The sequence below is a fragment of the Patagioenas fasciata genome, chromosome Z (assembly GCF_037038585.1).
Source record: "Patagioenas fasciata isolate bPatFas1 chromosome Z, bPatFas1.hap1, whole genome shotgun sequence".
In the NCBI taxonomy this organism is placed as follows: Eukaryota; Metazoa; Chordata; class Aves; order Columbiformes; family Columbidae; genus Patagioenas; species Patagioenas fasciata.
This window is the reverse complement of record NC_092560.1, coordinates 23,631,688-23,648,107: the sequence shown is the minus strand read 5'-3', so window position 1 is coordinate 23,648,107 and position 16,420 is coordinate 23,631,688.

The window sequence follows — 16,420 nt, the reverse complement described above, 5'->3', positions numbered from 1 at the left end:
TCATTTATGTTATTATTATCTGTGCTATATATACAGTCATAACTGCAGACCAAGCAATGCCTAACATCATGCTAAGCAATGGGAAAACAGAAAATTATACAGGGTCCCCAAGCCAGAGAGCTTGAATTTCAATTTTTTAAATATCATGCACATTTACAGGGTTAAAGAAATAAATATTAATTTTTCCTCACTATGTCATTAATATCTTTTTCTGTCTCTCATATTGGTAGATCTTTCTAGCTTTTAACAACACACTGCCCAGTAAAAACCTTGGAAGAATACTTATCTAACATAGAGCAGAAGTTTTACTGCTAATCCGTAAGAATACCTTCCAAACATTTACTTTCTGTAACACCACAATAAAGTCCTGTGGAAATACAATGCAAGGGAATTCAACAGTACACAGCATAAACTCTTAATGAATCATTTTCTTCAGATTTAGATGTCTTAAAGAGCATCCCCATACACAGTGCTAGCTTTAATCCAAAAGAATCATAAGTATCTGAAAAACTGATATTAATAATTTTCTTTCAGTTTATTAGGAAATATATTTTGTTAAAAGCAAATTGACATTTGTCTTGTAAGCTCTTGACTTTAGGACCTGAAGCTAGTGAAATGTATATATCCTTGGTATCTCACAGGATTGTCTTACCAAAGCTTCTTTCTGCTGGCTGTTTCCAAAGTTGCTTAATAGGACATCATCTGAATAATGGAACTTCCATTTCAGCAGATTTGAGCTCCTCCTTCAGGTGATGGGGCTCTAAAGACTCATGTTACAAGGTCTTCTGGTTAAAAAATATTGTGCAATTTTGCTAAAATTATGTTTTGTTTTTCATTTAAAAAAGGTTAAGCCATTTTTTCACCGACCATCTCCTGGGGACCCATATGGTTTGTCTACATTCTGTTTTGATCCTCTGTACGTCCACAGGAACCTTGTCTGCAACACAGTGGTGATATCTGACTGGACTGTATAGAAATAGGACAAAGATTTCACTGTAATATTTTGAGTATTTTGAATTCTTGGGCAATCTCATTTACTCAGATGGTGTGAAGAACAGTTTCTAAAATCAACAGATGGAATCCGTCCATTGAAAAGCAACTAATGCAAGCCACGACAGAAATGATTAGCCTAGGTTTAAAATATACACCCCATACTGTTATGCTAATAATGGTAATACAGAAATGAACTATATTTTACTTTCCTCAAATAGAATATGTGTCCCTGATGAACAGGTGACCTGAATATTGAAAGGCTTTTAAATAACATTTATTAGCACTATTTACATGGGCAAATACTGTACATTATTAAAACCCTGAAATTAAAAGTTAATTTGCAGAGTCACATGGATGAAATAACACTTTCTTTTCACTCTTGTTGAAGTCTTTCTTTTGTTTCAGCATGTGATAGAGAATGAATCAATCCACACTTTTATGTTCATATCTTAGCTAAGTCTATCTCAGGAACCCTCATCAACCAGTGCAAATTTATGACTGACAAATTGGTAACTCTTGGCTCTGTATCTCCTGTGGATGTATTTCCACACTCTATAATTTCCTTCAGATTTCCTCCAAAGACAAAATTGTTAGTGTATTCTCTCATCTTGTCAGTGTTAGGGTTCACTAAAGTAGGTCACTTCATTTAGCACAGTGTTCTGTTATGCGCATCCAATATATTTACATATTTGGTCAGGCCATCTCCACTGTTTACAGCCAAACAGGTTATAAAGATCTCACACCACTAAACAAAACTTTCAGGTACTGAGTTCCCTTGTTTATCACAATAACACCGTTTTCTACAGAATAATTTCGAATGCTCTTCCCACAGACACTGGAACATAATAAAAGCTAGGAATCCCAGGTATTTCTTGGGATATGGTGATTATCACAGTATGGATTTTTTCTTTTTTTAATGTCATTTATGTTTGCAATTCCATTGCAATAAATCAGTTGTATCTTGCATTTCTCTGTATCATTAAACAAGAGCATTCAGGGTTAATAACACTTCGCAGTTTAGTTTAAATTGTTGCTTAGTCATTTCCTGAACAGCCTGTCTCTCAGCCTGCTCTTCTCTGCCAATACGAATTTGATCTGAGGAATGTTTTAGGCAGATAGCTATGCTTCAGCCAGCTTCTGAAACTTCCTTCTAATTGCCTCTTTTCTGTGAAATCTCTCAGTTTCACTTCTCAAACTTAGTCAATGAGTGAAAACAAATACAGGTGTTTAGATGAAAGCATGAGGTTTAGCTGATAAATCACATGTATCCAAAGCATGTGATCACAGACTTCACTTTAATCTGTGCCTTGGCACTTGATTCTGTGGCAACTTCTCTCCTGATTTACCATGCTATTGTACTTCCTTCATTGTACAGGAAACAGGTAGCAAGCAAGCCTTTCAGCTGGCAGGCTGGAAGCACACAGAAGGATCAGCTTTCTGACAGAAGACATTCAGACTGCAGGCTTCACTGTCACAGAGTATTTAGGTTGCTCAAGGTCTCTATAGATACAAAAAGCATTTAAAGAAAAAAAAAGGGCTGTTGAACACCATTACATTATTTATGCTTCAAAAATCTCTGTGCTACAGGTTACCAAAAGATGGATAGTGTTAGTGGGGCACTGTCAGTATGTGTTCCCTTCACCGTCTCATTTGGCTTTAAGCATATGATATTGCCCAGTGTCAGAAACAGAATATGGTCTTTGGCTGTGGAAGCTTAAACATATAGCTTGCATTGGCCTTTATAGTACACCCAGATTTGGCCACCTCAGCACAGACATTTCTTTTGACTAGCGTTTACTGTGCACTAAGCTATATTTTTCTTAGCCAGATCCTTATGGTATTTTTCTTTAATACTAGTTTCCTTATTTCTCTGTTTTTCATGATACCACTTGTACATTCATTCATGTAGGAATTTTTGTTACATTGATCCACAAATCATATGTAATTGCTGATTCTTGTGTCCACACATGCAATATACCATTATAAGCAAGTGAACTGCTGTTGATCAGACACTCCAGTCTCTTGAGACTTCTTTCAGTTTACGAGAATATTTACAGAAAATCAAATTTGAATACATTTGTGATTAGAGATGAAATAATGTCTCTGCCTGGTGGGTGGTTTGGTTTTGTTGTTGTTGTTGTGATGGTGGTGTGTTTTTTTTTGTTTTTTTTTTTTTTTTTTTTTTTTTTTGTTTTTTTTTTTTTTTTGTTGTTGTTGTTGTTCTTTTTATTTGTTTGTTTTTCACTTCATCCACTTGTGGCTGTTTATTCTCCCATGTAATATACCAGAAAACAGAGCTCTCCTGTGCATCTGAGGCTGAAACATATCATTGGCAAGAGCAGATCCCAGAACCAAATATTCAAAAACTGAAGTTTCACTTCTTCCCTCATGGTTGTATGTTGACAAGTGCATTATGATCCATTTGGATAAAGGCTCTTTGAGTAGTTTTCAGTAACATCTATGTTTAAACATTGCAATGAAACTTCCTAAGCAGATCACATTACAAAAACAAAAGCTGTCAAAGAAAGGAAGTTATCAGATAAGCACAAGTCTTTTGGTGTCTTCCATGGTCACAGGGAACAGGCACATCTGCAGCATTTCTGAAGCTGTAGTTTCTCAGACTAGAGAGAAAGAACACATTATGCAAATTATGGACAAGTCTTAATGTCAGATTTCTTAGGACCTAAGGAGTTGGTCCCTAAGGAAGCATACAGCAAGGTTTCAAATATAATACTGATGAAGACTGAGAGCTGAAGTTTTGCTGCTTTGGATGATCGGTGGGGGTATATTGAACATTTTTTTGGAAGCGTCATAGATACATTTCAAATTTTGAAAGAATAAGAATTGACAGTGTTGAAATAGTGATTGCATTGTATACATGCAATATTCCAACTGGTGCTTATGCTCTCTAATACTTTGTTAGTTCAAACTGTCTGTCTATCTAGCTCTAGAGACACTTTTTAGATGGATTTATTTTTTAATTACTCTCCAGGTTTACCCTCACGCATTATCTCATGTCACAGGTGCAGCACTCAATCTTGACTGAGTGTCTGTAGTTTGAAACAGATCCCATCTTGTCTCTCTCAGCTATGGCAAACTGACTCTGAGCCAATGTCTGTGGGCAAGTGCCAACTGACAGTTCATCACCTCTCTAAATACTGAGTAATTAGCATGACTATTGGGACGGTGAAATAATCTCAGAGGATGAGAAGCTGGCAATGTAAGATATTTATAGATGGGTGTGATGACAATTTTTAACAGGTTGTACATACTTGTCCGTAGGAGAAGCCTACCCAAAAGCACTGATCAGATAAGTGAGACCTTGATGACATTTGCCCAGCTCTAACATTATATGTTTTTGATATGTTTTGCAGGGAAAAAAGTGAAAGTAGAGCCAATTGTCATAGGGAAGGCTCACCTAAAAGCTTCAGACTACACTTGCCCTGTTGTAATGGTTACGTATGACATGGGGAGAAGTAAGGAAGTACAGGTGAATATTAACAGCTTTACATTCTTGTGAGAAGTGACATCCTTGGAACAACTAATGATGAAGGTAACAACCACTAATCCACTTTAGTAATGCAGAAAGTCAAAGAGGATGATATGACCAATGAGACCTTTGGTGGCTCATGCAGATCATCTAAATTAGAAAGAAAAAGAAAAGAAAGGCAGTGGTGCCTCATGGTAACAAATCCATAGGTCCCTGTCATGAAGGCACCCCAAAATGACTCCAAGCAAATCATAAGCTCAAACAAGCTTTAATTGCAGCCAAAACCAAGTGACAGACTGAAACCAAATGACTAAAAAAAAAAAAAAAGTGAGAAATGAGGACAATCCAAAATCAATCAGCACTCAAATAATATTTAGCAAACTGCAGGTTCAATATACCAGTCAGGGTTATTATCACTACATGACAACATGCAAGAATGATGATGCAAACTGTGCATCTATTCATTCCAGAAAAGCCTCTCTCAGTCAAGGTTAGCCAGAAGATATGATTGGTTGCCTGGGGTGGGGCAGAGGGGGCAAGGGCTCACTCCAGCATATATCCAGAAGAAATAATCACTTGCCATGGAGAAAGTGAGGGTTCTCAAACCCAGGAAGTCTCTGTAGACAGTGTACCTGATCTAAAGGGAGAGGTTCCAATCACAGTCCCACTGCTCTGAGAAGACCATTCTTCAGGGTCTTCAACACAGGGTCCATTTTGTAGCCTAGGTGGATCTGACCTGTGGTCATTTATGGGCATAGTTCAGGAGCTTCTCTGTGCCTGGGGTATCTTGTTGGGTGAGGACCCTGTATATTGACCAGAAGTCTCACCCCTCATGCTCTCCATCGTGAGGAATGTATGCAATTGGCGTCACCAGGCCTCAAGGCAGGCGTGTGATGGTCAGCAGCTGACCAAGGTTTATACATGACAACAGCCATGGTGGCGTGCAAAAGGCTTGAAAACGAGGTACAAAATATCCATCAACTGCCATGTTTAAAGCCTTGGACCTTATCAGGGTGTGTGAAACTGCCATAGTGCCCTGCACCATGCAGAAAGCTGACCACAATGCTGAAGCAATGCGTGAACAACCTGCTCTAGGTGAACCTGCTTTAACAGGTGGGTTGAACTAGATGATCTCTGGAGGTCCTTTCCGACCTCAGCCATTCTGTAATTTTGAGTTTCTGTGATTCTTTGATAATAAGATCTGCCAACCTGGGCTCAGGAGCACCAGGTGACTGGGGTCAGGACCTGACTTGCCCAAATCCCTGGTGCTGGTTGCAGCTGACCTTATGACATCTATAGTTGTGGACAGGTTTTGTACAGAGTGTTCATGTGTGTGTGTGACTTTGAGTGGGAGAATAGAAATTGCAACTTGGTTATTACTCTGATCCCACCAGAGAATAAATATCAGATTTAATGCCACTAGAGATCTCTCTATGCAAATTCTCTAGCCTGAATTCCTCTATGACAATGTCTGTGATATCTGTATCTGTAACAGCCTTTAAAAATTGCTTCATTTTAGACAACAGAAGACCATTACCAAGACAAATGAAAACTCAAGGACTGACCTCTTCATAATTACTTTATATTTCCACTATTGTTAAAATCTATGCATTCCTTCTGCATAACCAGTTGTATTACTCCTTTTTGCCAAATTTAATATACATAATGTTTTTTCTCTCTTGGATAAAATATAATCTTTTTTTTTTTTTTTTTCCCTCCTCTCTTCATACATGCCTTTCTACGCCTTTGGTTACATTTGAGTTTTTTTGAGAGGCCAATATTCCTTTTACTTTCAGACAACTGTTACAGTGATAATAGCCAACTTGGGGCTAGGGAATCTGAAAGACCTACTAATGGGACATACTTTGACAACAGAGAAATCTGTCAGGCACAGTGAACAGGTTGAGTCGCCTGTTTGAGTTTGCCCTTGGTCCCATACAGGTGGAAAATTCCTAGTCCCCATGTCTTGGTGTCTGCCTCCTTGTGATCTCACCAGATGAAATATCAAAATGGGCTGAGGGGAGTACTGCCACTGGGTTGGGATGTCCAAGAATCCTCTAGGATTGTTCAGTTCCGGAGGCTTAGCAAATGTGATTATTAGACACACTCAAAGAATTTAAGTATTTGAACAGAAAGTGTTCAGTCCGTTCTTTCTCCCAGGAACATTCGAGCACTTTCTCCTATGCTTGAACTAACCTTCTGTAACTGAAACTTTTTGTCTTCTCTCTAAAACACATTTAGCTGTTCATGCTAACATCCAGAGAAAAGAAAAAAAGTGGCAGTACTAATCTAAATTAAATGTGACTGATAAGCAGCATCTGCTTGCTTTTCTAAAGAGGCAAAAGTAATACACTTCAGAGGAGCAAACTGTTTTATTGGTGATCAAAGCACAGAAGAAAGAATAACATGAATCAGATATATCTGTGCTCACTCAAATTCTGGTAGAACAGGAGATGTCTCAGCCAAGGCAAGACTTACCACATTTTTCCCTGTTAAGGGCAAGGCATTTGTTCTTTATCCCATAGCAACAAGCCAAGTCTAGAAGTCTCAGTGTGATCAGCCCATTAGGCATGTGGTATTTTTTCAGATCTCACAGATGAAGTGCCAGGCTGAAAACATAACCCCCACAATACGTATACCCTTTGCTTTTAATCTGTATCCAAGTCACAGTCCTGACTAAATTGGGGTGAGCAAGCTGTGCAGAAATGGAGCCCTGTTATGTCTCCAGACCAGGAAGGATGACTGAGTCAGAAACACTTTAAGTGTCTTTAACTTGTCATTTTTACTTTTCAATTTTCTCTTGCCTTAGTGTGCATTGTGTCTAATTTTGTCACTGCACATTGGCAGAATTTATACTGGGGCAGGCTACAGAGACCGAAACTCTACATAAGTCTGTCTGTCTGGTTGGTTCCTTTGTTTGAGTCTGACTACCTTCCCCCCCCCCCCCCCCCCGAACTCCATGGACATAACTTCCAATTCCTTAATTTCTTTATATTTTTATCAGTATCCCAGTGTGCATGCATGCTAGTCCATGAAAGTTGTTATTACACCTGGTCAGTTCCTATTACCTAGTCACTACAAGGCTTTCTCTGAGCTTTTTAGGAACATATTGGACATCTTTTGGGTCTGCCCCTCCCAAAGATGATTTTCTCACTGTCCTTGCTGATTCTACCCTTTGACCACCCATTATATACCTTCAGCCTGAGGAGGGCTGTAATTACACCAGCTTTTTGCAAATGCAGGGTATGAACAAAATCAGTTGCACAGCCCAATATTCCAAACTATTTGTACAGTGCTGCAGGACAAAGATTTTGTATTCTGATGCAATGAGCACAGCAAAATACCCCAGTATTTATAGTTAATCTAATCGAAACAGGAAGCAAAATATAAGTTTGAGGGATAACAAAACTTTCTAGAGAAATGGAGAGTGAGTAGCAGTAAATAGAAATAGTCACAAAATAAGAGGGAACAAAGAGGTGAGATAACAAGGAGAAAAGTAGAAATTAGTACACAAAATGTGATTGAATCTCACCCCTGCTAGAGATGTCATCCCTGTTCTCCTGAACCTTCAGCTTTATTTTCCTAGGAAATAGGCAGGGGCAATGTTCACTTTTTTCAGGCAGACACACTGCATCCATGTCCTACGACAAAAAGCGGTAGTTCATTTGTGCTACTGCTGTCATTGTGTTCCATTTTTTTCTTTCTTATCACTTCACTTAAACTTGAAGGAAACAGAGAGTTCACCTGTGTTCATTGCTGGCAGCTGAAATTCTTTCTCAGTTTCTTAATGGAGGCAAGAATAGCTCCCAGGATTGAGCACTAGGTGTCCTGAGACTTTCTTAGTTAGTAAAAAGAGATGACAAGACTGGAATGTATTAAATCTACTGCTGTCTCCTGGGCATCGTTTATAGATTCTCTGTCAACCCACAAGATCCTCTATTACTATGAACAGTGTAATTAGTTTATAATTAGAAGTTAATCACAAATCTATAAAAGAAGCTTCCAAATATTGACAATGGTTAAGAAAGTGAAATTACCATATATAGTTAACTAATTGCTGATTTGAAATTCGTGAAAGGAAATGAATACTTAAAGCACCTTATAATCCCAGTAGCAGAAACTGCTTTTTTTTTACTTCTGGCTTCAGCAATTATTTGTATATCTATGATGTCCTGAAGGAGATGATTAGGACAAAATATAAAAATAAGTTTTTCAGTCCAGTTCTGTTTTGAAAAATGTGTTAAAACAGTACTTCCCTATGCAAAAGATCAGTTCCCTCTATATATTCCAAGTCTTCTTCCCACACTACCGTCATCACCCTGGGGCTACCAGGCACACCTCAGAAAGGGAAAGAAGCCAGACATTCAGGATTAAAAAAAAAAAAAAAAAAAAAAGAGTAAAAGAAAAAAAATATAAATTTCACAGAAAAGGAATACTATTTTGCTGACATTTGTCTCATTTAACACTCATTACTTGTGTCTTACCCATAGCAAAGCTATGCCAACTTGATAAAGGAATTCTCATGTCTCTTAAATTGTCTTTGTTTGCTTGCTTATTTGTATAACCTTACTGTCACAGAATGAAGCCTCATTGTTTCAGGCATTGTACAAACAGAAAGCAAAATGCTAGTACTTGCTTCGAAGGACTTATAATACTCTAAATGGATACAGACAGATGAGAAAATACAAGGAAGCGATGACATAATAACGATGAATGGCAATGGTTGCAGCACATCCATCGTGCAAAGTGTTTTGTGTTTTGGTGGTGTTGTTTTGTTTGTTTGTGTATGTTTTTTGTTTTGTTGTTGTTTTGCTTTTTGCTGGGCAGGAAAAGATGAGCAAGTTCCAAGCACACATTTCTGAGCATAGCTAAAATATGATGAGGAAGCAGCATTATGGATGTTTATGGAGAAGTTTTTTCTCTATGTGATGAGCAGTATGGGAAAAAAAGTTGGAAAATGTTTATTGCAAAATGTAGTGACTGTGACATGAGCACCAGTCATGATGTCATGGACTAGCCTGGATAAGATATGGTCTACTGATCTACATATCATGAAGGTGGTATTAGGCTGTTAGAAGCATCAAGAGTGAAGACAGACCACTCATGCTTGGTACTATAGATAGAAGACAACCTTCAAAGAGAGAGGAGACATCAGTACATTCCTGGGCAAATTGTTTCTCTCTGAAAAAAAGCTGCTAAGTAGTGAAAGCTGCCAAGGGACCGTGGTGTTTTTGTACTTGTCTGCTTCCTTGCTTTGATTCATGAAGGGATCTTGAAAGAGTGGGCAGCAGCTTAGAGTCCATTATTGGATCTGACAGTTCAAAAGAATCATTTCTATGGATGAAAAATAAGCAGTGCAACCCCCGCCCCCCCTTTTTTTTTCCTTCCTTCTCCGTGTGTGTGTACACATATCCATGTGTTTTTGTATTGGGAGGAGGCTAGTTTTTTGTTTTTAACAGAGAAATCTCTATTTATATCAAGAACTGTCAGGATACATGAAAAATGTATGGTACAGAGAATTTTAAATGCATCAATCAGGAAAACCAATTAGTAATTCCTATGGAATTGTACATAATGTTATGTTCGCTAATACTAAGTGAATTTTTCATGGTTTATGTTATTACAGTGGTTGACCACTTGTACTGAAGTGCTAAGCAGTGGTCTGGCCTGGCATACAACTATTTAGACAACTTTTTAGAAAGCTGGTCAAAATTAGGAAATGAAGGATATCCTTTGTATTCCAGTGAGCAACATAGCAAAGAACTGACAAAACTTTTTACAGCATGAAGGCAGCTCAGCAAGTAGCTCTGCACATGGCAATTGCATTCCAGTTCCAGATATTGTGCAAGGTCATACTGGTTGGCACACCTGTCTAAACAATTGTTGAGGAACATGATAGAGGACAATCTCCTAAATGAACCCTCCCACATTGTCTGTGGGGATAGGCCTTCAAGAGCTGGTATCACATCTGCTGTCTGGTTGTCAGAGAACATCCTGCTGAAGGACCATATGTACTTTGAGGAAGCCACTGTCGTGGCTCTGTTTACTTCAGCATGAAAAGCAAACACAAATCCTCCATCCACAGTCCTAAGAAGCCTGCCCAAACATGAGCACAACCCTCTCTCCAAGTACTCCATGACCCAGACCAGGACTGCAATCCTTCATCTGTCTTTCTTGCAGTTCCTAAAAGCAGCCTGGGATTTGCCCTCATTTGAATAGAAGTTGTTCACCTAAAGCAATTTAGATAAGTACAAGACAGACATGGACCTGTTACAGTTGGCAGACCCCTTTGAAGGAGGACCACAAAAATAAGCAGAGGACTGGAACATCCCTTCTATGAAGAAAGGCTGAAAGACGTGTGGAGTTTCTGTGTCTGTAAGAAAGAAAGAGAAGGGCCATGGCCTGTAGTGACAGAACAAGGGGTAACAGTTTTACACTGAAAAAGGGCAGATATAGATTTGATATAAGGAAGACATTTTTTATTATGAGAGTGGTGATACACAAGAAGTGGTTGCCCAGAAGAGTTGCAGATGCCCCATCATTGGAAGTATTCAAGGTCAGGTTGGACAGACCTTGGACGAAACCAATCAACGGAAAGTTTTACCTGCCCATAGCAGGAAGTGAGGACTAGATGATCTTTAAAGGTCTCTTCCAACCCAAATGATTCTATGCTTCTATCATTGGCATAACAGGATATATCTAGTGTTTCACAGCTGTGACAGCTTCCCAGTAGGGTACTTTTAGCCCGTGGGTAGAGGTTTTTGGAGAGGTTTTTAGATGTCATTATGCTAGGGTTCTTCCCTCGTTTTTGTCAGGAAAGTAAAGTTGGGGAAAATAAAATCTGGAGACAGTGTTGCATTTCATAGTCCTGAGTACATTAAGTATTGTATAATATAAACTTATATACATGTTATAGATCACTGTGTAAATGTTTTTGATATCATATTACAGTGCAATGTCACTGCAGCAGGACTCTGTTGGCCCTTAATCTTTATGATTTTCCCCGTCTGACTCGTATTAACTCCAATTTTTGCAGGGTAAGCTCTGAGTCTGAGAAAATTGCATTTGAGTGGCTACAGTGTATTAGGCACCCAAAACTAAGCAGATCTAAATCTGCTGTACGATGTATTCTTTTCCTCATTGTTCCTCTTCCCTTTTCTTCAGTTCAACCCTTTTCCTTCCCTCATGGGACTTTCTTAATGGACTCAGTTTATCAGCATGCATATATTTACTCCACATTGCTCTTTACAGTCAAACTTAACTAATACACCTCCTTAACATCCTTGTTTTTGGAAGGCTAAAAGGATGCTGGGGAGATGAATATGTAAGTGCCTATCTTAAGGAATCTAACATGTACTACCAGTGAGGTGCCTCTTTTGACAGATCAGGCAATGCATTCTGAGTAAGCCAGTTAGATTCATTCCCTCCCACCCATCTTTACTCTGTGAAGTTGCTACCTCCTGATTCCTGAAATAAGTCTGTTCAACCGTTCTCCCTTACTGTGCATTCCTGTTTCCTTCAAGTTATGATCAAACAAAGTTTCCTGCCCTACACTGCAGATGAAGGCAGACTGCCTCTTCAATCACTGATGCAAAAAGTGAACTGTTGAAAAGTACCAGCAATCACTTTTCCTTCCACCTTCCGAATCCCCTTCTTCAAAGTTTTCTTCAGTGTGTGGAACTAGGCTGATTTTAAAACTGACTTAGTTTAATGCATTTTTTAAACTGATTAAAATGTTCTCCACTTCTCATCCACTACCTTGCAGGCTGAGCAATGGACACTCCAAAATCGAGATTTCTGTTTATGGGTAGCAGCAGATACGAAGCTAGGTGCTAGCTATGGGCTGACATCTAGTCTTACCAGAAAGAATGGATCAGACAAAAAATGAAGGTTTTAACAAAGGATTTAATGAGTGGAGGAAGTAGGAAGCTTGAGGGAGGAGAATTTTCTCTGCACTTGCATTTGCCCAGAAGGTGTCCTGGATTTGCCCTTGCTTTGATTGATAATGTATTCCTCCAGCAGTACAACCCACCCTTCTGTTTCCCTTCATCATACAGCTGCACATTGTGCTGATGGCTTGGGGGCCTTTCTCCGTATTACTGCAAAAAAGGCTCTTGTTCAGTATGCTGAAGATCCTCTCCATTTGACAAATATTTCCTCTTTTTATTCTTCACCCTAAAATATGCTGCGCTATTTGTTGACATTAAACTGCATGTGCTTTCTTGGTTCTGCTGTGCCTGACTGCACTGCTGCTTTGTTTATGTTGGTACTGATTAGCCAAATTAGAAGTCCAGAGGTTTCTTTGAGAGTCTTACTAATAATATTTTCTCAGTTTGAAAGAAAGGTCTAGTTAGGTGTGGAAGGCAGAGAAACCACCAGCATGTGCTTCCTCTGTTTGCAGATATGCTGGGCCGCTGTCATCAGATCTCATATACAGAGCGTGGTTGCATCTGTTAATAACTTGGATTGGAAATGGCATCATGCAGAAAAATACAGCAGTGAAGGTAGTGTTAGAATCAGACTATGTGCTTGTTCGCCTGAATCTTTACTGAGCAGGTGCTTTAGCATTGTCCCAGAGTCCTGAGGGAAGTGTCTAAACTTAATTCAGAAATAAAACCAAGCTCCCAACTGCTTGAGATGATTAAAAATCCCAAGACTCTTTTTGTAAGAATAAGAGCATGACCCTGATATCTTGGCCAAATTCCACACAGTGAAATTACATTCTGCCAATGTGAAATATACCTGTCATTTGAATTGCAAAGCTATTCTGAATTCCCACTGAGAACTCCTGTTGAGTTTTTCGTGCTTTAAATGGTTGCCATGTCCACCGCTTAGGTACAGAATTTCTGAAGTGGAACCTATAAGTAAGTCTATCTCCAAAGCACATCAGAAGAGAAGAAACAGATTAAAGACAAAATACCATCATTATTTCCTATGGTAGCACTATCATTTTCTCAAACTCTATTAAGCTACTGATTACAATTTTTTTTTTTTTTTCCTTAGTGATGCTGGTTTGAGGTTCCCCACAGGAAATGAGATATAAAAAGATAGATCAGAAAAGGAAGAAGTTGGGATAAACCAGAAAATTTTATGTATGTTGGGCATGGCATGCTAGCACTTTGAATGCTAGATGTCAGGAGAAAGATAACTATTGCATAATAAAATTATTTTTTTTAATTGATTCTTTTTTTAAGGAGTTGAAATAATGAAAAAGACATAACCCACCATATTGAAATCATCTTAGCTATAAGTTATAGGTCTTTATGTGACTGCTGTATCACTGCAATGTGCAAATTTTAAGGAAGGATTCAATAGAATCTGAGCTGCCCCATTACAGCAGCCCAAGCCCACTGTGTGTGTTTTCTCTGACCCCATCAGAGACCTAGAAAAGAAGAAAATTCTAGGTGGAGTTAAACTACAAATTACATTTAATGTATTATAAATTTACCAAGAAAAACATAATTTTCTACCATGATAAGGTTGTGGTTTGTACAACCCAGGAAAAAGAAACAGCATTCACATTGGCCCATCTGGTAAACAACTGACCCCTTTTCAGAGAATCAGAGCTTAAGATGTTTCTATTCCACTGCTAAACATGACCATGACACCAGTGACTTTGCCTCCATTATTTCTGGACTTAAAACCTAACTGGACATAAGATACTCTTTGAGGGCTTTAACTAAGGAGGATTTCCATGTACCAGACCCTTCTTATACTACTGAAACTGTATAGATGGGCAAGTATCACTAAAACTATAGCCAAAGGAATGTTGATTATAAGTAGCTTATTAGGAGCACACATATTATAGGAACCGTTAAGCTTCAAGTAAATAAATATTACCTATGCTCTCTCCTTCCAGCAGTGTTTTGGTCACTACCATCTGTCACTAGCAGACCTTCTGCCTTTGGGCTCAATTCTGGCAGCTGCTTTCATTGCCCTCATCTTCTTGTTCAAGCCCAAGTTTTTTATTTCCTTTTTTCTGCTTTTCTGCTAAGGGCTGAAAGGCATCCCTGCTCTGTGATGGAGTGCCATAGGGGTAATCTGCTTAATCTGCTGCCCGCCTCCTTCTTTGGAAATTGTAAACATGAGCATCAGAAAACAACCCCATCTGACCTTACTCCACTTCTTTCTGCTTGTGGATTCAAGGCCAAAGACAGCATTGATTTTAGGCATTAACAGTTACTTTCCACAACTTAGAGACAGCAGGACTAGTACAGGCACAGGAAGTGGTAGAGATGTGCCAGGTATGTTGCAGCTCATCTATATTGCTTCTGTGTGTGCTGAGTAGTTTGGCTGCCTCTGGAGCCAGAGATGCCATATGGGGGACACAGCCCTCCGAGGAAAGTGCTACACCTAACTCTGCCTGCATTCCCTTTGACAAGCACTTGCACCACCCTGGGAGTCTTTTCTGAGAGACAGCAGATATTTTTCACTCTCCTAGGTCTGCTTTTGTGAGGCCCCTTACAATTGCTCTTTAAAAAGGCCTTTGTGGGTTCTCAAAGTGCTTGCTGAAACTAAGAGAAAAGGAAAATTAGTGTCTTTCCTTTGATATGGAAGTGATTTTTGATTGGGATAGCTGGAAGTGTTAGCCTGGTAAAGAATAAACTTCTTCTATTTATGGGGTCCCATTGTTGTGCAGAATCTCCAGAAGTTAGTTATTCTAGACCATGACAGGCAAAAGCTGCATTTTTCAGACATTCACAAAGTATTAATCTTAAATAGAATAATAACTTTTATTTGTAAACCTGACTTTCCTATTCATTATATGTCTTCTTTTCTCACTTTGTTCCCATGCTTTTTCAAATGCTAGGCCACCACCTACATTTTTACATGTAATATCAAGTATACATAGGACTAGATAGAAAAAAATCAGTCATGTTCATAATAAAGTCTGAATCATGTGGTTAAAATCATACCTCAAAAGCATAATACAATTTTGTCTTCTGAATACACATACTTGGGAAGTGGGCTAGAAGGGATGGTAAGCATTTAGAACTCATGGGTTCTCCACTGCCAGTTCAACTCTGTATTTATTTCTAGCATTGTAGCTATACTCAGTGCAGTATGTTCTGTGCGAATATGTGTCCTTTCTGTGCTCAGCAACCTGCTAAAGCTGACCCTGCTTGAGCGTGAAGGTTGGCTAGATGATCTGTTGAGATACCTCCCAACCTCTACAATTTTACTGTTGTGTGATACTTAAAAACTGAGTGATAATCCTGCTTAGTGTAACTATTTACACAACCACTTAAGATGTGTTTGGGCAATACTGTCAGATAAAACAGTCAAGAATATCCTCTGTAAAAGGATCACTTAAAATAAACTACAAGACTTTATTTCAAAATATTTATGATGTGAAACAGAAAAAATAGAGGCTGGAAGTAATACGGTAGGCAGGGCTGGTGCCTGTTTGAAATCTGGCAGTTATGATCTAAATAAATTGCAGCAAATATAGCTGACCGCATAAAGCCTTGGAAATCAAATTACTTGCAATAATTTATCTGTGAAATAAACATGAATGTCAGGATTTCCATATCTCATCTTCTCACCCTCTTCACTTTTACCTGTCTCCTTCCCTTTGGGATGTTCAAGCAACTGGAGTTTTTAACGTGTCAAGAATTCGTAAATGATAGAATGGAACTCTGTCAAAAATAATGTCAGGTGGCAGGACTACTCTGACACTCACAGTGCATTAAAATGAAATAAAAGTAACATCAAATGAAAGTGCCTGCAGGGAAGGGAGTGGATATGTAACAATGTAACACAGAAAAGGACCTTTGATTTAATGAGGTTCAATTTCATAAAAGTGCAGGCCATCAAATGGGAATGTTATTGAAGTAATTAGACAGTCCTGCAACTTCCATCTTATTGTTAAAGGAGACAGCTAATTAAGTGTGGGTACAATCACAAATAACGACAGAAAGCATAACCTAATGTTAT